The sequence below is a fragment of the Podarcis vaucheri genome, assembly GCF_965113315.1.
Source record: "Podarcis vaucheri genome assembly, chromosome: 9".
NCBI classification, from domain to species: Eukaryota; Metazoa; Chordata; class Lepidosauria; order Squamata; family Lacertidae; genus Podarcis; species Podarcis vaucheri.
The window spans coordinates 50,279,763-50,303,640 of NC_138767.1; the positions used below are offsets into that span (position 1 = coordinate 50,279,763).

The 23,878-nt window shown below is 40.2% G+C and overlaps 1 protein-coding gene and 1 long non-coding RNA gene across 6 annotated transcripts in view; one reads left to right on the forward strand and one right to left on the reverse strand.

Annotated features, from left to right (window-relative positions):
* Positions 1-418: 418 nt before the first annotated feature.
* Positions 419-12,428, reverse strand: LOC309540435. Of its 4 annotated transcripts, XR_014223261.1 has the most exons (5): positions 12,177-12,428; positions 10,078-10,191; positions 6,258-6,332; positions 2,258-5,334; positions 419-2,199 (listed from the first exon to the last, which is right to left on the reverse strand). It is a non-coding gene; the product is annotated as an uncharacterized lncRNA (long non-coding RNA). The 4 variants fall into 4 exon arrangements; XR_014223262.1 differs by lacking the exon at positions 12,177-12,428 and adding an exon at positions 11,557-11,624 and having other exon boundaries at positions 419-5,334; XR_014223264.1 differs by lacking the exons at positions 419-2,199; positions 2,258-5,334 and adding an exon at positions 6,048-6,117.
* Positions 12,429-13,257: 829 nt separating this feature from the next.
* The window catches only part of TENM3 (teneurin transmembrane protein 3), a 1,324,874-nt gene continuing 1,314,253 nt past the window's right edge, over positions 13,258-23,878 (forward strand). The window contains exon 1 of one of the 2 annotated variants that reach the window (XM_082237150.1): positions 13,258-13,364. The gene's annotated coding sequence lies outside the window, so the exon portion shown is untranslated. Of the gene's footprint in view, positions 13,365-13,657; positions 13,983-23,878 lie in introns of those variants that run through there. The other variant, XM_082237146.1, reaches the window with a different exon arrangement.

The window sequence follows — 23,878 nt, forward strand, 5'->3', positions numbered from 1 at the left end:
ACTAGAATAATACATGGCAATGTAATCTTACACATGTTTATTCAGGCCATTGTGTTTATGGTGCTTATTCCAAAGTAAGTGTGCCCAGAATTGCTGCCTATGCCTTAAATCCTATATACCCTTGCCTGGGGAAAAATCCCATTGGAAAAAATTGGATGAGTAGACATGTGCAAACTTTCACTGTGTGAATGTCAACAAGCTGTCACCTAAGATATAAGCATTTTACTTTCTGCTAATATTGCCACCAGATATATGAATATTGCTTGCCCAAAATATTGTAGAACCTATACACATGGACATATTGGGTAACAATTAAAAGACAAGTATGAAAAACAGTCAAATAATAACACAAGCTGTTTATTACATGAAACTAATTTCATTGTTCAGATCAAAAATATAAAGTACATGATGCATTTTTTGAAATTTATGAGGAAACGGTAGCTATTAACATGCAAAGAAATATGAATTAAGTACCTCCTGTTTAAATTAAAGTCCATTTTTCATGGCTAGTGCTACAGTATTTATTCCATAGATATTCAATTGTTTCATTTATATTTCTGTAGTTTTTGCTTTGGCATTGAAATTGTTAAACTTGTCTCATCTCTTCTCATTACCAGAATATTTCATAGGTAAATCTACTCAAGAAAGCTATTGTGCTTTCTGATCAAAGTGGAAATTGATGCTAGGGTATAATAAACAATTTAATTTTTAATGAGCTTATTTAGGCCCAAGGTTATAAGAAAGGTTACAAGGTGCAAAAAATAACCTAAACAAAAATAACAACAAAATCCTGCTCCAGAACACTAATGACAGTGTCCAAAATTTGATCAGGGTGGAATAAAAGTTAGCAGAAATCATTTAATATTGCACTACTGTATTTTCTTTTTTCAGAACTGTGACTAAGAATGAGCAATGTATAGCATATTAAACAATACTGGAACACATAAAATGTGAGAGGCTATTTTTCTTCAAAGAAGTCAGCTAACCAATTTGTTGAATTTAACTTTTCAAAGTGCATGTTCAAAAGCTTGTATTGTGGTTTGTTAACCCTGTATTACCTCTCAAATCTCTACAGAGAAGCAGATTCTTTGACAGCGGAGTCTATCTTCAGGAAATTTTATTTTTAAAGCAAAAAATAAAATAGAAAATTGGTATGTGGCCTTTAACAGAAAGGGCTCTTTATGCTGCAGCTAAGAGGGCTTGATTCTGCAGCATTCCCATCAGCTACACATAAAGAGTAGCAGGATGTGAAGCAGAGCCTAAGAGGAAGGTAGGATCATGTAGCAGCAGCTAGTTTCCAAATCATGTTTGGCTTTAGAGGAGATAACCAGCACTCTGAACTGAAATCACATGAAGATCAAATAAAGAACAGTAGCCCAACCTGTCTATGATCAAGGTATGTTCAACAGTACCTGCATTTTCTTCTCTAGAAAAACAATCCAACAGCAAACCATGGACTATGGCTGGTATGTTGAAACTAACCATACTTTAGTATTATCTTGTAATCCCCAGTTCAGGTGCCATGGGGTTTACTAACTGCAAAGGGCAAAGCTTCCAAAATCGTCTTCTCAGCTGTGCTGGAGGAAGACAAAGAGAGTATGTGCAAACTATGGTCATTCACTGTCAGCATTGCGTATACAATAGCAGACTGAGGTGAGTCAGTAGTCAGGACCCCTCAGATCAAACAACCAACTAGAAGGCGTGAGTGGGACTCATGGGGGCCATAGCGTTACCAATTTGGGGTGGGCAATTCTATTCCATGCCTTGGTAATGAGCCTATGCTGTCCCTCAGGACCAGTATGGCCACCATGCTGTTTATCTATATAAAGTTGTTTGGGTAGGACATTCTGGGTTTGGGGTTCTGTCACCAATACAGTGGTACCTCTGGTTATGTACTTAATTTGTTCCAGAGGTCCATTCTTAACCTGAAACTGTTCTTAACCTGAAGCACCACTTTAGCTAATGGGGCCTCCTCCTGCTGCCGCGCCACTGGAGCACAATTTCTGTTCTCATCCTGAAGCAAAGTTCTTAACCCGAGGTACTATTTTTGGGTTAGCGGAGTCTGTAACCTGAAGTGTATGTAACCCGAGGTACCACTGTACATAGAAGACACTCAATTCTATCTCTCCTTTCTGTCTCATTCACAGAAAGCTGTGAACCCAAGCCTTCTCAGATACCTAGAGAGGCCTGGACCACTGGCTTTTGAGGCTCATAGCCATAATAAATGCAGCCATGAAAAATGATGACATCTGAACACAAAGTGAGGCTCTAAATAAAGAAGAGTGAAACATAAATTGAATTTCAGGTTGTAAATTATTGTTTTGGTTTTCATGATTTTGCTGCTGTATTTATTTAATTTCTGCAGTTGCTTTAGTTAGCTTATAATTTATATTTTCAGGTGTTAAGTTATTGTTTTGCCTTTGTTATCTGCCTTGATCTACCTTTCATGTTCTTAAATATTAAATGAAGGACAAATCAAGAAGTGTGATAAAGGAACAAACCAGGAGTTGGGACCAAATAATAATGAAGATACCAGTGCCTAGGAAGACTTTGTTGCTCAAGCAAATTTAATTTGGAGAAACAACTCTTTAATACTCCTTCCTGCCTAGAAGGATCCAATGGTCAGCATGGGTGGACAGCACTCTTCACTGACAAGCTGCAGTTCAGTGGGTCACCACAAAGGGCAGCCACACAGATCTAATAGCTTTTCATACACATGCAGTCTTAACCATGGTGTTCCTCATATCTGCACAACAGCTGACATATTTTTGGAGAAGGTCAACATTTTTGGCCTCATGTTGGATGCTGTTCTCAAAGTGGACCCACATTTTAGGAGCAGCTTCTTGGACAGTGAAGGCACCTGTATTCCAAAGGGAAGCTTCAGATAATGCTTCATATGTATGGAATTAAGTATATGGTCCACTGGATCACAGACAATATCAGCAATGAATGACCTCATGAAATATATATCAAACTATTAGGCTTTAATATTTTATCAGGAAATAGCATTGATAGCTTGTTAGGAGGTTTAAAAAATCTGGAAATCCAATCTTATGTCACAACTCTTCTTTTCAATATGTTGTGTTTTTCTTATTGTGTGGAAGCAGGGAATTTGCTTAGCAGGTTAGGTTTTCATGCCTTTTGCTTCACTTTTGAAGTATCTATTCTCTCTTATCACAATGGTTGCTGTAGAAACAAATTTGGATGTCTCAGATGAAGCATTATGACTTCAGGTAAAATAGGTAGAGAGCAGCACAAGTTAAGACAATATTGTTGGAGAGAATTTAAGCTTCTAAGAGAAAATAAATAAAATATCTGACAGGGGATCTGAAGGAGATAAGATGTGATACTCTGCCGTATGTATTTCGGTTACCAAATAGCCACACAAAAACAACACTGAAATAAATTCAGGGTTATAGCAAGTTATTTCAGACTTCTCCAGTGAAATAGAGTGCAATACAGATTAGAACATTCCTCTGAATTCCTTCAAAGCCTCTGGCTATTGTGCAATAGATGGCAATTGTTAGGATTTTATAAATGAATTCTAGAGTCCTCTAGAAGTCATTATATATATTTTCTATGTTCTTTAAAAGTTCTAAATTTATGAACCTCCATAGCAGCAAGCCATTATTTGTCTGTAAACCTAAGCTTTCTTTCTTCAGATGCCCATGGCTACAGTCCTACAATATGGAACCACATACACACCTACCTTCATAGATATGGGGAAGGTCCAGCTCTTCAACTAAAATGTTGGACAAGCAATGCCAAACTATGGACAGGGTTCCTATATAGGTACAACCAGCTGCTGAATCCATCAAGGTCTTCCCTGCTCCGTTCAGTCCTATGACTCACATCAGCCACACATGGAGGTGACTGACCAGCAAGCTCAAATAGCTTTGTTATACCAGCTCCTGGGGGAGGAAGTACTGTTGATTAATGTTCCTGCCCTTGTATTCTATTGGCCTTAGCTCTTAGGTACCAAAAAATGGCTTACTGTGAAGACTAAGGTTTGAACTGAAATACTCTGAGCTTCAGCAAATATCACTGCCCTTTCATTCCTTCTGCATTTCTTATGCAATGGTGCTCTCCCAATTTTAAAGAGGGAAGATGCTGATAAAAAGTGCATTACCTGCCCTATTTTCAGTGCGGGATATTTGCTGTTAAAGCCCAATGAAGAATTAATTTCAGGATTGGATGATATGGCACCAGGACATAATGTCTGTTGGAAAATATATTTAATTATTCAAATATTTTACGGTTGTAATTTTGTAGGATCCTTCAAAGACTTTTAAAAATACACTTTTACATATTCTTGCATAGTTAAAAAAAAACCAACCCTGAAGAAGACCATAAATAATAAGCCAACATAATAACAAAATTCCCTGCTAAATGACAGCCAGGAATAAGTTTAAGATTGGAGTGTCAATCATGTGAAATGGAAATAAGGTTTTTTATATTAAGAGCTGGATAAAAACACAGAAACGAAAGCAATAATTAAATGGATCAATTTTTGTTACAATATAAATTGCTAAGAGCTGGCAGTCTACAGGTCAGTTTTAGCATGGCTGTATTTATATGTGTAGCAATACTGCCAGGCAGTAGCAGAATTAACTGTGTAGTGAAAGAGAAGATGCAGAGAAGCCTGTAGTGAGGTATTTTGCCTTTTCAAGAAGGAAAGGCATTTCTTTCTCCTCACTGGGATTGAAACCTCTGTGGTTCCACTATACACCTCTCCCACTGACTGCCCATTAATCCTTTGCAATACATAAACCCCGCTAAGCGAAGCCTCAACCGCAATCTACCACAACAAGGCTGACATAAACATCATCTTTCCTTTCAAAGCAGTAATACAGCATGGTTAAAGACACTGTTCTCTGGACAAGGTACAATAAAGAATAGAAAACAAAATATAAGACATAAAATACATACACATTTGATTGTCAAGGCTGTCCAACAGCGGTTACTAGCCACAATGACTATGTTGTACTTCCACTGTCAGAAATAGTATGCCTCTGAATACCAGTTGCTGGGAATCACATGCGGCAGAGTATTTTTCCTCTCAGGTTCTGCTCGTGGGCATGCCACATGTCACTGACCACTGTGAGAACAGGATGCTGGACAACTGATGGCTTTTCTGATGTTCTCATGAGCCCTGTATTTTTTTTAGTATGGCAGTGTTGTTTCCTTCTTTAGGTCCAGAGACTACTCAAGAAAATTCACCTCCTCCTGAGTTTGGTGGGTATGCTTTTCCTTCACATATTTCTTCCTTACCTGATTGTGAAATACCGTAAGCAAGGTGTGAGTGGCAGGGTTCTTCAGATCAAAATAATGACACTGCAAGGATACAAAAATACCTGACTTTACTGTGCTATCTGCGCTTTGTACCTGCTTAAATGCTAGACCCAATACAGTGGCTAAATTTTGGGTTATTTACCTCTGTAATAAAAGCCCATTCATATAAAGATGGGATATAACCATATTTGATTACTTCGTTCCTGGAATGTCTCTATAGAATCACACACTCGTAGGGTATGAGGTTTAAACATGTTGACATCGTACTGTAAATAGGGATGAGAACGAGTGCTTTAAGTGTTGGTTAACAAAATATGCAGCAGGCTACAAAAACCATGAATCTTTCAAAGCAGAAAGGGGAAGGATAATTGTAACATAGAGGCAGGTGCAGAAAATGCTTTTTAAAAAGAAAATACAAAATGCTTCAGTCTACAGAAACCTAATATAAAGGTACATTTCAGAGAGTTCTTTTACCCTTTCTATTTGATGTTTCAGTCTTAAAAATAATTAATGTAGGAATTTTAATATATGGTTATTAAGTACAGAAGAACTGAAAAATGAATAAAAATTGAAGGAGGCAACTACAAGCAACTCAATAAAGCAATTCACAGCATTTTGAAACCAGCAGATCCTTACTTAGCCTGGCTTTGACTCTCTTCATCTTTTCTTCTGTTATTCTTTTTCTTTGGGGTCCTTTGTGATTTTTTCCATTTTTCTTTGCTCCAGCCACCTGCCTCTTTGTGTTCTCCAGCCACCTCACCTCTTTGTGTTCTTAACCCTAATTTCTCAACATTCCCAGGAGAAAAAAATATATAGTTGCTTTACCTGAGGAAGGAGATTGAATTCATTGAATTCAGTAAGGATTTCAGGTGATTAAAATGAACAATATCTTACCAATTTCCAGAGCAAGCCGATATAGGTGGGGGGTGAAGGGGTGGGGAGACTGAAATACAAAATGGACTCACCTTTCATACTTGCGGTGCTGTGAAAAGTATTGGAAGCAATCCAAAGTGGACTTATTCTATAGCGGTGTCCAGGACCTAGTGTGAGATATAAGTTTTGTTGAATGAACAGTGCTTTCAAATACCACTGTGCTGTCAAATTCCACATACATGTAAGTGAACAATTGTCAAGAAAATTCAACACAATCACATTTGACTTCCAAAGATGATACTTCATCAAAAATAAGGGGAATGGTAAAAAGTTGAAGAGGAAGAGGGTCAAAACTCTTATAGTGGATGTACAGTATACTGCAAATCAGGGAAAGTGCCATCAAGGTCAATTAAGTTTCACCCACTAAAATGACATACCACATTGTTGCATTATGGAACTGTGGTTTTTTCTAATGACATACCACTATGTCACTGAATTCCATTCATGTTAGTGTACACAACTGAACATGCCATGCCTCTTTATGCACTTGCATGCTTCTGTTCTCCCATGAGTCACCCAAGAAAATGGTAGGAAAGAACTGTTTGCTAGAATACTACCCCCAATATTACTGCATGCTCTGGTCCATGCAAACTGCAGGAAAATAACAGTGCAAAATTCCCACGATTTTCCAGGTTAATGGGGTTGCAATTAATGAGGAAGCAATAGAAATGAAATGAAACTGTCGAAATCATAATGCTGCTATACAAATCTATGGTGTGACCATGCTTGGGATACTGTGCCCCATTCTCATTGTTGCATCTCAGAATGAATATTGTGGCGCTGGAAAAGGATAAGAAAAGAGCAATCAAAATATGTATGAAGGAACCCCCAAAAGGTTACAGCATTTTGCGCTTTTTAAGTTTAGGGAGGGAAAGGCAAGGAAAGTGGGTGGGGAGAGAACATCATAGAGGTGCATAAAAGTATGCATGTTGCAGAAAAAGTTGAGTGTTTGTCCCTCTTTCATGAAAGTAGAACTTGGGATCATCCAATGAAGCTGAGCCTGGGAAAATGTAGGCCAGATTAAAGGAACTACTCCATACAGCACATAATTAAAATAAGGAACTTATTTATAAGGACTAAATAGCCACCAACTTGGATGGCTTTAAAGGGGATTGGGGGGGGAATCCTTGGAGTATAAAGCTATCAATAGCTATTAGACATGATGGCTGTACTCTGCCTCCTGTATTGGAGATGCCATGCTTCTAAATGCAACTTGATGTAGAGAAGAACTGTCGTGCTCTTGTCCTGCTTGTGGGCTTCTCAGAGGCATCTGGTTGGCTACTTTGAGAATAGAATGCTAGACTAGGTAGGCCTTTGACCTGATCTAACAGGCCTCTTATTATGTTTCCATGCCTCTTGATTTGTTCCATGGTGAAAATAAAACATGGCTTACTGTTATTTGCAAATGCAGTTTCCCTAAAAAAAACTTACAAGTGCTCCATGTTTGTTTCATGAGCAGTTAACCTTCCTTATCCACTTTCCTTTCTCCTTTAGGAAAGCCTGTTCTACTTCCTTCTGTGCCTCTTGCATGCAGCCCAACCCCATACTGTACTTATTTATGTGGAATTAATTCCCACAGCATTCAATGGTGCTTAGTCCCAATTAAATTTCCATCATGTTGCAACCCTAAAGGGCAAAATGGTTCTCTATACAGCTTCTTTTATGCCTCTGGTAAATATATTTTAACAGCAGTTGGGGGAAGGCTGGTATGTCTTGTGTTTTTGCTATGCTGACTCCCTGGCCGGTGAAGCAAACGGGACCAGAATGATTTGATATGCTGCTTCCACCACCTGCAGTTTGGACAGGCACATTCCAGAGTACTGAGGTGACAGAAGCTTCCTTGCCACTGGCTGGTGAAAAAGGCAACCCAGACAGAGCTGAGCAGGGGGACAACTTTGCCTCACCCAAATCTCCTTCCAGCATAGTGGACCAGGGGTTTGGATTGTGCTGTTCATTCTTGTTCCTATCTTATTGGCTGAAAGTGATTTGTTCTATGTAGAAAAGGTAACCTAGTGTTTGTATTGTCTTACAGCAAATATAATAAGTGTGTTCTTTCTTATCAGTGTATCTTTCATAAGGTATGTGGAAACACAGGTGTCAAGTTAGTATGCAATAAGCAGTAATTATAAGAATTTGAAGACTTCACTGACATTTTCTTCTCTAATTTACCTTGAAGTCTAATAGGATTAGCATCAAAGATGAACATTTCACTAATTTAAATAAACCAGTTAGAACAACATAAATAGGTTTTTAAAAAAGAAGTATGTGACACACTTTTGTTACCTACTGTTCTTCTCCATGCCTGAAGAAAACTGGCTGAATCCAAAGGAGTTTTTGTCCTTAAGTGGCAGTGACCACAAGGATTGACAAGTACAGCAATCACCTTTGAGAAGTGATTTCTAAGGATGTTAAGACCATGAACTGCTTTCATTTGGAATGCCTTCTTTAATAGATGCTTCAAAACAAAGCCAACAATTGATCTGCTCTTTGGAAAAAAATGTGTTTTTGTATTTGAGAATGTGCTTTATCATGGAGAAGAAAACATGCACTTGTCTTTTCCAGTTTGTTATTATTTGACTACAGTGGTTACAAAGTTCTAATGCAGAGAACCATCTAGTACTCTGTTGAGAAATGTGAATCTATGTGAATAAAATAATTCTTCACATTGCCCGTGCAGCATCTCATAAAGCTGCAGCAGTTGCTACCAAACTAATATTAATCCATAGGAACATTTGTTAAGTGTTTATCTGTGTATCACAAAAACAGAAAAATGTAGCTGTGGAAAAATGTTTGTGGATTGTGCATTCCATCCCTTTGGTCTGGAAGTGTTACAAAAGTGGCTGCAGTTACATTGTACTAAAAGTGCTGAATGTTCTCCCACAGGGGCTAGTGATTCCTTATCTAATCTCATTTAGGAGACCAAAATGTCCATTCCTGCACTATAATAATCTTGAGTATATGTCTGCTTGAGGAAAAAAGTCAAAGGGTTTTTGTTTTTTACTTCTCAACTGATAAATAATGGTAATATAAGACAAGAAAAAATAGGGACAGTTTTTCACTTTCTTTTTTCATCTTTATTCAAGCAACAACAGGCTAAGGGTTTTCCCTCTTCCTGAGTTGCTGAAAGATGTGCACCAGGACTGAGGAAATGCCTCAGTAAGACTTACTGAGGCTACTGCAGTTGGGCTTCAGTGGCTCTGAAAATCCAGCAAATGGTTCCCTGGTCAATTTTCACATTTTGCAAATCAGAAGTGAAATAAATCCTGTTTGTTGTGGGGCTCACATGAGCAGCAGGAAACATAAAGCCTTGACAAACCATTCACTGCCATAGATCTCCTTTGATTTCAACTTGCAAACAAACTACATATGTAACTATATATCACAGGCCAGTAGTTGTAGAGCCTAGTTGCATTAACATCTTCCCTTAAATTTGAGTTTCCTTTATTTGTAAAGTAATAGAATAGTAAAAAAAATAAAAAATCTATACATTATAATTTTGGGGGAGGACTGAAATTTTCTATGTGCGTGATGGATAGGGTAATGTTTCAGGTTTTTCTTTTTTCTTTTAATAATGATGCTTTCCTTCCAGATATGCTAGCACAGGAAATAAATATTTGTCTATTTTGTCTTTCTTTTCTGTTTATATGTTTCTAAATGCCTGTTTGATCGCTTTACGCTTTACAACAAGGTTTAGAATTTTGTTTGCAAATACCAGTTAGCAGTCAGAACTCCAGATTGGAAAGAAAATACCATACAGTGACCCGAAAGTGGGAATGTGAAGAGGAAGAAGCTCACAGTTCAATCTTATGGATTGATAAGAAAAAATAAATGTAAAAATGAGCATAAAATTACCTTTGAAGAATGTGCCTGTTGATCACTATCAGAATATATACCTCTCTCCACGAAATCTGTGAAAAAAACTTCAGCCAGAAGGCACAGGCAGTTTGTCCTTGTTCCTCTTCTTTCCTAGAAAAAAAGGGAAGATAAACCCACCTTTATTCTTGGAGAAGAGAGATGAAAGCACAAGCTCAAGGTGATCATATTATGTAATTCCATCCAAAGCCAAGTACACTTTTCTGCCAATCCTATCAAACAAATGGGCACTGCAATTCTGGAAGACTTTTGTCTTCTGCAGTGCCTCCAGAGGACTCAGTCCCCAGACTCACTTCAAGCACTGTTTCTTCAGTTTTCTCATTTTCCCTTACGCAAGTCTTGCAACACCTGGTTGAAGAGGATCGGAACAAGAGCTAGAAATTTAAAATTCATGTTTGACAATTTGGGTATAAAATAGTCAGCATATGCTATTCAGTGTATACTATAGCTCTTTTTCGAGCCCATTTTCCCCTACCTTTACATTTTGTTTCAATTTTGGTATACACATATCACTACAGTATAACAAAGAAACAGAAGACAAGAACATTAGCCATATTATAGAAGTCTTTTTGTTGCTGTTGTTGGATGTCCTTGTCTAGTAATTATTCTCTTTTTTTCCTTTAAGGTTATCTTAGAGTGCCTTTCCAGAGAAGTCTGTGTGTGGAGGGTGATTGCCAATTATGTTTGTTTTGTGTCACATATGCATATAGCTGAATCAAGTCATTTAAAATGCGTTCACTGTGTTTAGAGCCCTTCTTAATATACAACACATTTTGAAATGTATTGATTTTAGTTTCTTTGTGCTTAATTTCTGAAGTGTGAGCTGCCAGCCTCAAATATTCCTGGGTGTCCTTTCTGAGGGTATGCCTTCTTGGCAAATATATACATATGGGTACAAAGAAAAAAAATGGAAATACTAGGTTTGTGATACCTCTTTGCAAAGCCCAGATGTATACAAGATAAGAAGTGACATTTGCACAGAAATATCACAGAAATTGCATCTATCAGTAGGCTCTGTTCCATGAAACTTCATGCCATAATGCAACTGTTATACAATGCAATCCTATGTATGTTTACTCATGCACACTGAATCCCATTGTTTTCAAAGGGGCTTACTCCCCAGTAAAGTGCATTCAGGATTGCAGCTACTGCTGTTTTTGATAACCAAGAGCTGGTCATTATTGCTTAAAAGTGAGGAAAATGAACTTTGTTATTACTTCACAAATTTCAGGACTGAGCTCTTTTACAGAAAGCTGGTTCAGTAAGCCTGCAACACCTTCCATGGTTACCTGGGATTAAGTCCTGCTAAAGTCAATGGTGGGAGTATAATTGGATAGGGTTGTGTTATTCCTCTCAGTAACCCTGGAAGGCAGCTTCCAGGCACTAAGCACTGTATTACAACTCAGCTTCTTCTTAGGGAAGTTATCATGAGTCATATTTGACTATTTTCATACTTACCTTAGTATAAATTAGTTAGTATTCCATTTAATGAAGACAGGAGTGCCTGGTGTGCTCTGGTCGGACACGACTAAACAACAACATTCCATTTAATACCTGATATGTCACATTTCCATACTCCCATGTCCCTTCCGCAATCTCTTCCTGTTATGCATTCCTTCATGATTATGTGAAATGACACTCCGCTGCCCCCACTTTTCATTCTCCTAGCCCCATGGTATGCTCCATTGCTCTCTTTCCCCAACCCTTCTCCATAGCCCCTTCCATCTTGTCTTTGAACCAACCTACCAGCTGTAGACATTCTATGCTTAATATTTCCTACTTGCTCCTTTTTCCCTCCTTGTTCTACACTCTATTTCCTTTTAATCACCATTGCCATTCCTCCCATACATCTTTTTTTGTCAGCCTACTTACTCTTTTAAATGATCTGGTCTACCCCATTACTACATCAGTTCCCTCATTATGCCTGCCTCTTGTCTTAAACGAAACCAGATGCCTGCCAGTGCTGCCCCCCCGCCCCCACTACTCTAAGAGGAGGAGTGCCATTCCACCACCGAGGCTTCTCCGTTCTTGCCCACGACCCGTTTGCACGAGTATCCGTCATCCCTTCCCCTTCCCACCTCCTTTTCTCCCTCTCCTTGCCATTCCACCGGCTCCTTTGGAACAGGTTCCTCTTTCCCCTTGACTCCATTGACACCTGCTGGCCTCGGCTCCGAAGCCCCGCCCCCTTCCTCATTGCCATTCTCCAAGCGGCGCTCCTTCATGCCAAAAGAGAGAGAGCCCTCTCCGCGGTCACGTGCTCCCTCCCCGTCCGCTCCTGGCGAGGGTTTATGTGCCCCATTCACGAGCGTTACGCGCCAAGCCGAGGAGTGAAACAGTGGTGTACCTTTAAGGCACGTGAGGGAGCGAGGAGCGCGAGAGAACCCCTGCCGGCACGGCACTAAAACCCCTCCATTAACAATTGCAAACTCGCCTCCTCCGCGACTAAAGGGCGTTCTGGTGGGAGCGCTCCTCCTGAGGAGGTTAATGAGGGAAGCGGCAAAGACCAGCGGCAGCCTGGAGCTTGCCGGCTAGGAGGAGAAGGAGGAGGAGCAGGGAAAAGAGAAGCTGCAACCAGCAGCCTTGGGAGGCTGTGGCAGACCTAGAAGCCGCTCGCTCCACGCCGCTTCCATCCGCAGACTGCGCGCGTGTCTCGCCTTGTCCGCTCAGCCCTCGGGTGCTGCGAGAGCGGCTGCCCTCCCCTCACAGGCACCTGGAAGGAGCTGCTGCTGCTGCTGCCTAAGCCACGCCGCTCGTCCTCCGCCTGCGGCCGAGCCCTTTCGCTCCTTAGCCGCCGCCACAGTCGCTTCCTTTTTACCCCTCGGTTTCCCACCTCGCCCTCCCCGCCCTGACGCCGGCCACCGAAGCTGCGGGCGAGCACGGAGCAAGCTGGCGGGACTGACTGAGGTGGGCGGGAGAGAACGAACTGTCTGTGGGAGAGGAAAATCTAATCTTGGCGCCAAGAAGCGAGCCTGAGGAGAGCCGCGTCTTTGGGGAGGGGGGCGCGCTCGCGCAAAGCCATAGGATCGGACGGCGACGCTGGCCAGGCTTTACTACTGCTGCTGCTGCTGCTGCTGCTGCTGCTGCTCTTCGGCGTGACCGACGCGGCGAAGTTCGACGCAAACGTGTTGCTCGCCGCCGCCGGCAGCCTCCACCTGCCAGCCCCTGTGGTTGTGGCTCCCGTCGCGCTGCCTTGCTGGAGCCCCGGCTGGCGCCATTCCGCGAAGGTGGGCGTCACTTTGCCTGCCCCGAGGACCGAGGACACCCAGGTACGCTCCTCTTTCGGGCTTCGCCTGTTCTGGAAGGGCGCGCGGGACGACGGAGCTGGTGTTATCTTTCCTCCCGCCCTCCTCCTCCCTTCCTCCTCCCCTCCCGTTTGTGTGTCAAACTTTGCCTCACACATGGCGGTGACAGCTCCCCCCCCCTCTTTCCCTCTTCCTCCTCCTTCCCCCTCCCCGCCCCGCTTTCCCAGATGGGCGCGACTGCCCGAGGTGAGGGCGTTCGGGCTCGAGGAGGAGCCAAGACCCTCCTCCGTTATAGGAGCCGCTCGAGCCCGCGATTATATAGACGCCTCGTTTCAATAAGGGGGCTTCGAGGCGTCAGGTTTTCCTCGTCGCTTATTTTGCTCCGTAGAAAGAGTTGAGCTGGGTAGGTAAGCAAGTTTTGAAGCTGCAGGAGGAGAGGCCAAGTTTGTCCTTGCTGGCTGCCTCTCGATCCCGGGAGGCGAGGCGATTTTGTACCTTAACTTCCACCGCCCTCGCCTCCCAAGCCCTCAACTGCCTGACAGACACCTCAGCAGTCAAGTGATGAAAATCCTGCAGTTTTAAGTAAAAGGCTCCTTTTCCCAGGCTTGCATGGATCCAGGATTTGAAAGAAAATGCCGTTAGGTAAACACACTTTCGCTTTGAATGCATCGTATTAAAAACCTGTAACGGTTTATGAAGGTTTGTTTTGATGCGCCTCGTGTAAAAAAAAAACTTGCCAATAGATATGTGTTATTTTTAAAGATCATTTCGCATGCTTTGGGTTATAGTAAAAGGCTGCGTGTCTTCTACCTCTATAGTGCTCTCTATGCAGATTATGCTAACCGAAATCTCTGCTTCCCTGAAACTGTTTTTACAGAAAATGTCAAGTACTTTTTTCTTTATTTTTAAAATGCTAGGTAAATATTTAGTAATAAGTTGGACACAAGGTATCCAAAGATTGCTGAAGCCACCTGCTGAATTGTTTTATTCCCGCCCCCCTCCTCAGTGCTGGGAGTTAGTTGTTAGCGTTGTACAGACATCCAGCAGATGGAGCAATGGAAAACTGGTACAGTTTCTGCCTTATAATAAACGACCGCTCTCTAATCATAGCTAAATAAAAGGTTATATTGCATACTTTCCCCAAAAGGGGAGGGGGGGACTTGCCTGCTGCTAAAGTTCGTGATTGATGGATCCTTTTATTTTCCTTTTAAAAAGGTGTTTATAATAAATTGCTGGTAGCATGTAGTTCGTAGTTCTGCTTTTTCTGCCTTAGGTGTATTTCTTTGGTATTAATGGCTCCCATTTGTGGGTGTGTGGGTTGTTTTTGCAATGCACAGTGAAAGACTAAATGGTTTGTAGTTAGGAAGGTAGCTCTTTGTGAGTACATGGCTGTAACTGTTGAAGCTACAAAAGGCTGTCTACAATTTAGACAGGTATAATTGGAAAATGTATCAGTTTGCTGCAGATAGTCTCAAGTAATTATACTCATTAAATGGTTAATTCAGTATTGCAATGGAAGCTGTCCTGATTGCGAATGAGCAATGACAGAAGTGTTGGTTGCTATGCTACAGCAGTGCGAACTTTTAAAAATAAAATTTTACTAAAGACATGAAAATGTTTATGGTTGGGAATGAGTTTTGGTGGTTCTGTTGCTCAGATAAGCTCTGTAAAGATGACATTCAGCAGGTTATACCTGTTACAATTTGGCATCTGTAATATTCACTGTGGGTGCAGCTCCAGAGACCCTTTTTGGCAGTTCCTCACCACCAAACATCTTCTATGACTACAAGTTAAAGTTTGATTTTATAATTGGTCTGCACTTGAATATAGACTACAAACTAATGTAGCCAGTTCCAAAACTGTAACTGTTTTAAAGCATGATCAAGGTGAAGTTTAGTGCCTGTGTATACTATTGATTTTAATAATGTGCTTTAATTTTCCATTGATTTTATTGGACAGTAGAATGTACAACTTTGGCTCCATTGTGCTCTTTGATAGCCATAGATAATTTCCTATAAACGAGTGCTTATTGTGCCTCTTAGTTGGGCATTTACTATTAGGGAGGAATGTGGGTTAATTTTTGTTACTTGATGAGTATATGTAGTAGAAGGGGCAATGCAGAAGAAATCCAATTTGTTGTTAAATTTTCTATTTGCCTTCTAAAACTTTATTTGTCACCATTTTGTGTTAATATACATGCTGTATTCACTTATCCAAAAGTGAAGTGGGATTTTCAAAAACAAAGTTTTAAAGGTGTTTGCAAAACATAACCCTACACTACATTGAGGACTGCTGGAGGGAATAATGCATTATTAAAATAGGCTTGATGTGTATTGTCTTATAACCATAAAGCAAATGCCTTTTTTAAAAAAAGTTTTTTGGGGGAGGTATTTGGGGGTCTGGTTTTATAGATGTAACTATGTTCAAGCATTCAGAAGATTCTGTCCTCACTGATGTTAGCACCTCTTGATCATTTTAGATGCAGCTACTTCAGCAGGGTGTCTGCTTATCTGTTGGTCTTTAAGATTGGTCTACTTTTGTTGCAGTAAGATTGTGGTTCAAGAGCTGATCTAGAAAGCTGTTTTAAAACAATTTGATTTAAGTATATTCTGTCTCATTGAAATCTAAATCAGCTTCATTCAAAGTAATTGCCTATTTGGGTCAAGTTGATAATTAAGTCAAGAGTTCTTAAGAAAAAGCAAAGCTTCTACCATCTGGTTAAAGTAGATGTTCCAGGTACATATTTATTTCTGTTCCTTTATTGAAATACTTCCCCTTGGGTTTATCCTCAACTACCACCATGTCTTTCCATGTACACTGGAAGCTGCAGCTGTTACGGCACCTATAGGTGCTTGTTGTTGCTCATACTTTCTTCTAGGTCAGGAATGTGAAACCTATAGACTTCCAGATATTGTTGGACTCCAACTCGCACCAGGCCCAGTCAGCATGGTTAATGGTTAGAGTTGACAGCAGTTGTAGTCCATCAAATATCTGTAAGGGCACAGATTTTCCATCCTAAGTGCTGTATGCAGAGAGATGGTCAAAAGGAAGCTAATGGGTTGCATATTCTTGTGGGTGATTTCATTGGCTTGTGTTGGCTTCTCTGAGTTTTCAAAATGCAATGCATTCAGAGGTGTATTTCTGTTTTTGGACTAAACATAATTGGATCCATGTATTGGTTGTCTAGAATCCGGCACAAGTATTGGCTACCATGCCAGAGATGGTTGTGAGAAGTGTCAAACCTAGTATTGTAAAAAGTCATTGCTTGGAGAGGTCATATGTAGCTCTGAACTTTGTTCTGGAGAAGCTGCATTCCTTTAATTATAGCAAATGGAGTAAAAGTTGGCATTGCTAGGTAAGTCAAGATGTAATTAACAATGGTGCCTTTCAATTTGATCAGTATATATTCTAAAATAATACATATACTTTTTTAACTCCAAAATCTCAATCTTCGTATCTTTAATGGTAGTTCTGTTTCATTCTTCATGTTAGATGTTTGCTTTGACCACACAGTAAACCTATAATAGCATAAGCAATTTTTTTATTAGAATATAGGACAATCTGACATAATGTAACTTGGATTTTGACAGTGGGTGATTTGCTATTCATTATTACATAAATGGAATTGCCTGTGCTAAGATGAAAATGGAAAATGCACATGTTATTATCCAGCATGTTGACTACTTACTGCCTTCTCTTGAATACAAGGGAACTATAGCTACAAATGTTTCAATTTTTTTAATGGTCGCTGTATGCATTACGAGAACTATTGTTTTTATTTGAAGATGATAGCCCACGTAATCCTGAAGCTCCTGGTGAGTAAATCACAGCACCTAATTTTCCTATTATAAGCTAAAGATTATATTTAATGTGTTGGTCTGAGTGATTACGGCAGTGTACATTTTAAATCAATTGATATTAAAGCCTAGTTGAATCTAGATTATTCTCGATTAAAAGGCTAGAGGTCTATGCTCTGTTACAAACCTCAGTTGCCTTACTCTAGAGATGCTTGTGAACAACATACTTCTGCTTAACTGATATGGAGCAAATATTGGGATAGTTTCTGATAAAGGTCCAGAAGAAGGTAGTGGGGGAGGGGGCTGCATTGGAAATAAGAGTCACTGAATTTGACAGGGCTTACTGTCATGGGTAGACATGTGAAGTATAGGAACACACTGCAACAGAAGCATTGCTGATCATAGGGTTAGTTACAGTGCTCCAAAAATTTACACCAAGGAATAACATGTCCTTCTTGAGGTGTTTCACCCATGCTCTTAGAGATGCATATGTAGAATGTGAGGAATAATTTCTCACTCCTGCTTTGGTATGGCTTCATGCACCACCCAACTCTTAGTTGAAAAAATAACATTCCTTTTCATGTGCAGGGTGAAAGGCTTTGTAGTCTTCACCAAAACAGTTACTCGTTTTTGTAAGTACAGTCATACCTTAGGTTACAGATACTTCAGGTTGCATTTTTTCAGGTTACGGACCTGCCAAAACCTGGAAGTACCGGAACTGGTTACTTCCGGGTTTCAGGGGTTGCGCATGCGCAGAAGCGCCGAATCGCAACCCGCGCATGTGCAGATGTGCCACTGCGGGTTGCGAACGTGCATCCCGCACAGATCACCTTCGCAACCCGAGCATCCACTGTAGTTGAGCATAGAAACCAGACAGAGCCAATGACTTGGAGATTTCCTAAAAATAATCTGACTGCATGTCATATGATAATATGCCTTCACTGTGAAAATCCCTAGGAAGTCTAATTTGCGGGGGAGCAAAAGTGGAGATTATTCACACTAGCACTGTCTCAATGGTTCTCTGAGACCTACAGTGGGAGCTAAAGGGAAGCTGGAGGCAAAGAAAAAAACCTGACAGAGATTTAACATCCTGAAGTAACTAGAATTCAGGTGGGCAGGGCACTCCAGCAGCAAAGGTAGGTCTAAGGGTGAATGTGTGAGCTTGAACTATACTAAAAAAAAAAGTGGAGAACTGCCACTTTAACCTGGTCAGACACTTTCTATCCAGGTAAATGATAGAGAAGGAACATTATTTAAGTACCATTGTTCATGATTGACTGCATTCTTTTTTTTATCAAGGCAACTGAATATTGCCTGCTATAAATAGCCTAATAGTAATATGCACCAATTCTGTACGGCATGCTAAGGACAAATATCATTTTCCGACATGTAAATCCAAATTCTAGGCCAAAAATTATGCTGAAAATGTTGCATTATGAAAACCTACAATTCTTCTTCTTTATGCGTACTTTGAGCAATGTTTAGCTTTTTAAAAGTAGTCTTAATGTAAATCATACAATTTATGACACTAAACTAAAACATTGCACTTTGACTTGAACAGAATTAAAATGGAGATTGCAGGCAATTGAGATTTCACTTAGAATAAATTATGCAGACAAGAACAGTATGCATATGTGTTCTAGTTTTGCATACTTTATATCAAGTTGGTGTTATGGTTTGGAAGACAGAAAATCAATGGAGACTTTTAGGGAGGGACAGATAGGTACAGGGCATAAAGCAAGGATAGGGAACCTCAAGCCTCTCTAGCTGGCCCTCCCCAGACCACACACCCTCCTGAGTCGCACCTCCTCACCAGCCTGATTTGCACCTTTCTTGAGTATATTTGCCTGGCTTGAATAAATCCCTCAACTCTGGTTATACTTCTTGCTTGTCTGGATGGAGACTAGAGAGGGATGTGATACTGTGAAGAACTAGTCTGCTGTACAAAGCTAAGATTCATTCCGCATTCAGATCATGCCCACTTTTTGTTCTGGACCCACCCATCATGTGGTCCATGGAAAGTTGGGAAGAATGGAATGTAGTCCTTGGGCCAGAAAAGACCCCAACACCCCGACATAGAAGCTTTCTGAATGGACAACCAGAGTCGTTTTCAGATATTGCTTGCATGTGTTTTGATTATATTGCAATGTTTATAATCACTGGAAACCTGTCTTTCAGAAATGAGGAACTGACACAATCTTGTTTGTGTTAAAATTTACTGACATTTGTGCAAATCTATTCAGGAGTTGATTCTGAAGATAATAACTTTTGACTATCTTCATTAGCAAACGTAATGATGAAAAATACAGATTGCTTTAGAACTGGATTGCACCTTCCTATCTGTTCCTTCTTTATTCCTTTCACTGACCTTGAAACAGCACGGGAAATTATTTTGAGTTCTTTAACAGGGGGAATAGTTTGGGATTCAAGGAGTAATGTAAAAAAAGGTAAAGGACCCCTGGACGGTTAAGTCCAGTCAAAGGCAACTGGGGGAGTACTTAGCTACTCAAGGAGTAGCTAAAGACATTGTACAGGTTGCTCATGAACTAGCTTTTTCAATTTATCTCTTCAGTTTATTATTTTTCTGCTGGAATTTTTATATAAAAATAGAATGTGTTCTATCCAAAGACAGCTGGGTTTGAACTCTTACAATCTAGAACTCTTGAGGAGGGATTCTAATGGTTTTTAAATGTTTCAGTGTTAATTAAGAGATAATGTGAATAGAATAGTCTGTTATGACAGGATAATGATTTCTTACAGAATGTAAATTATGCAGCTTAATTTTTTTTTAAGAAATAGAAGTGCTGTAAATGCAAAGCCAAAATATTAGCAGTTGCTTCTGTTCCATTATTTTCTTAGAGCATTGATTCACAAACTATGGTGCATTAGGATTTTTCTTGCATTTTCAAATAAGAATATAAGAAGTGTCCTGCTGGATCAGGCCAAACACTCATTTAGTTCAGCACTTCTGTTATCACAGTGTCCAACCAAATACCCATGGAAAGCCTACAAGCAGCAAGCAATACAGTAATCTCTGCATCTGTGATTTCCACCAACTGGTAATCAAAGTGGAGGTAGAACATAGTCATCACAACTAGTAGTCACAGATAGTGTTATCATCCAAGTTGATGGCCAACGCCTCATCTAGTGGGAGTGTTGTTTAACTATGTGTTGTGTGAAGTATATTTCAACGTTTAGCTTCATTCCCTAAGTTATAATATTATGATGGAGGGAGACAACCCTTTTTCTATCCATATGCTCCACACCATACATAATTCTACAGAATTATGTTATCTGTTATGTCCACTCTTACTTGCCTTTTCTCTAAACTAAGAAGCCCCCGTTGCTCTAACCTTGCCTCACAGGGAAGTTACTCAATTGTCTTGATAATTTGGCTGCCTTTTCTGAGTCTTTTCCAAATCTATAATAGCCAGATTAGTGGCTGGTAGCTCAGCTGCATTAACACTGCTGTACTGTATATGAATGGTAAGACTGCAGTGCCTATGTGGGGGGCCAGTGCAGCCTTACCATTCATGTACAGTACAGCAACTACCACATCTATCACTCTGCTATTTTGCTGTGGGGAGGAGGGTGGCAGCTGGAGTAGGAGGAGAAGACAGAGGGGAAAGATAGAGCTGTGAGTGGAGCCCCCCCTTTCAATTGTTTGGATGCCCTGGGAAACTCAACAAGCTGGCTTTGCATGGAACTGGATGTGGAGAGTGTAGCTGAATGAGACACAGCTGCGGGCAGCCTAAGGAAGTACCCTCCACCTTGGGCCTGCTCATAAAAAGCAAGTCTAGAATGAGAGACTAGGGTGATGTCTGCTGTTTCCAGGAACTCTTCTTGTTGTGAGACTTTCGGGGATGAGCTGAGAGTTTGTTGGACCCTGAATGAGAATCAAGAGACTGAGATGGGAGGGTGTGTCAGAAGGAAATTGAATTGATATATATGTGTGTAACTTTGTATTATTGTAACATTATTATATGTAACTTTGTATTTTTGTACTTTTGTTTTTGTTATCTGTTGATGGTTCAGTTTTCTCTACACTACTTAGAGATATTTTTAAATTAAGAAGTAAGCAATGGTGTGATAATCATATTTCGTCCCATTGATAACATTTGCAAGGAATTAACTACTCTAGCCTTGCTAGAACACCTGTCTCAGGGAACACCTATGTCAGGGAACTTTTCTATTGCTGTACGAGGGTGTGTGTGTCTGCTTTACAGTGGTACAAGTATCATCCTGCTAGCATGATGCTCTTCCCACACCAGCAGAGCAATGCTTAAACTGCTCCAGCTGTCTTTCTGCTGCTGATTACCATTTTAGATTATTTTGATGGCTGTTCGTTTTAACATTTTAAGAGCCACATTGGTGTGTGCCTGTTTGTTTGTTTGTTTGTTTGTTTGTTTGTTTGTTTTCAAACTCTGCTATATAAATCCTAGTAGTGATGGAAAAAGTGATTGCTTCATTAAGCTTCTTAGATATATTGGTAAAAAACCAAAATCTATCTCAGCCTTTATTCCTCTCAAAATAGTCTGAGAGTTTATGTAAGTCCTTTCAGCACAACAATGCTCCAAATGGGGTTAAAGAGATGCACAAGTTGGCTGTACTTAAGATTAAGTGCATTCTCCCAAAACCACAGGAGACCATGGCTCTCCTTAATTCACAACCATCTTTTACATTGAAAAATGTAAACATTAGAAATATTTATTTACTTACCTAGCACATCAGTTCATGGTGCTTTACATGGATGTCCTTACCTCGAAGAGCTTACAATCTAAAATATTAGGCTCCTCATGTATCAATCTAGTATTGACATCTTTTTTTTCCCTGATGGGGCTCCTTGGAGTATTACCAGGTGCAGTGCGTAAGAGGCAGAAGTTAACAGATGCTGTTTTTCCCACCATGGACATATATTGATGGGGGAATAAAAGTCCTTTTCCAACTTCTGCCTGTCATGCAGTTGTTAAAGGCATAGGGAGCCCTGTCGGGGGGGGGGGGAGAGATGGCAGCCCTGTATATCTCTTTACAAAAGAAAATCCTATCACGTTGTACAAAGAGTGCTTGTACGCTGTTGGTTATGAATGGGTAGAAAGGAGGGATGAATCAAATATGAATTTCTCTGAAGGCACATACTATCATTAATAATGTCTGTGTGTGTCTATAGGGCTGACAAACATGCCCAGCTGTACTTGATAGTTCTTTCATCCAGTCCTCTCACAATAGGGACCATCATATGCACAGCCATTTCTATGACAGTTTATTCTGTTTTACAGTAGAAAATAATGGCAAAACTGGAGCTAAAAAAAATTCCATTCTTCTAGGTCTAACACAGTGTAACTTAGTTAACTTGACTATAAATATTTTGTACAAGGAAAGCAAGAGGGGAACTATTAAGATTCCAGAATGAAACTTCATCACAGAAATGCCTTGTAATTATTAATATATCAAAAGCCTTATAGCTGAAAGATGTCCCAAGTTGCTTTGCTGCATACATTAATAAATTTTTTGACTGCCATTATCGTATTCTGTGAGAGGCAAATGTGGGATGTTCCTTTACCTGTAGCTTATGTCATCTAATAATTTTGTTAACAGGCTGCCAGTATGTGATTGGACATCTAGATTTGTACTAGTATAGATAGCATTATTGTAACTAAGACTGTCTTACAGGGTACTATGCAGAATCTTTCAGAAAGCCTTTCTCCCACAACCCCATGGCTACAAAATACCTTTTTACAGTGTCACAGTATTCATGTACTTTCATCAAATTAGCCTACTCTGTGTGAGAGAGCAGCAGTCTAAACTGGCTTAGTACAACATGTTTAGAATATTATGTTTACCAATGTATCCATATCTCTAACTTCAAATCCTCTCTTACTGTTTCTATAATGAAAGCAAAAGGAACCTGAAACATGTCCTCATAAAGCAATATGAATAAGTAAGTGATTGGCTAAAAATGACTAACTGCTAGGATTTTACTTTCCCCTCTGACAGTTTTCTGCAGCTGTGTGTTTCTCTAGTCCTTAGAAAGTGAGAGGAATGAAATTTTGGATGCTGGTAGTGTTTTGTAGTGTTTTCAAGGCATTGTAAGCACACTACCAGCAAAGCAACATCCCTAAGACAAAACAATGGGAGACTTTGTCAAAAGCCTTACTGAAATCAAGATACACTATGTCCACAGCATTCCCCTGATCCATCAAACTAGTAATTCTATTTTTAAAAAAGACATCAGATTCATCTGGCATGACTTATTTTTGAAAAACCCATGATGAGTCTTCGTAATCACAGCATCCACTTCTAAGTACTCACAGACTGTTAAATTATCTGTTCTAGAACCTTTCCTAGTTATCAGTGTCAAGCTGACCGGTTGGTAGATACCTGGGTCCTCTCCCCACCCCACCCCAATTTTTGAACATTTGCCCACCTCCAGTCTGTAGGGACATCCAAGAATTCTCAAAGATTATAGACAGAGGCTCTGAGATTGCATCCTCAAGTTCCTTTACTACCAGGGGTCCTCAAACTTTCTCAGCAGGGGGCTGGTCCACTATCCCTCAGTGGGGGGGGGGACTATCTATCTATCATCTATCATCTATCTATCTATCTATCTATCTATCTATCTATCTATCTAAATGGCGGTGGAGGGATGATGAATGGTGCACGAAAGGGCTCCAGAGAGAGACTGCTTTAAATGGTGGCCGCTCGAGAGAGGTGCTCAGCCAACCACGGCTTCTGTGTCTTGTG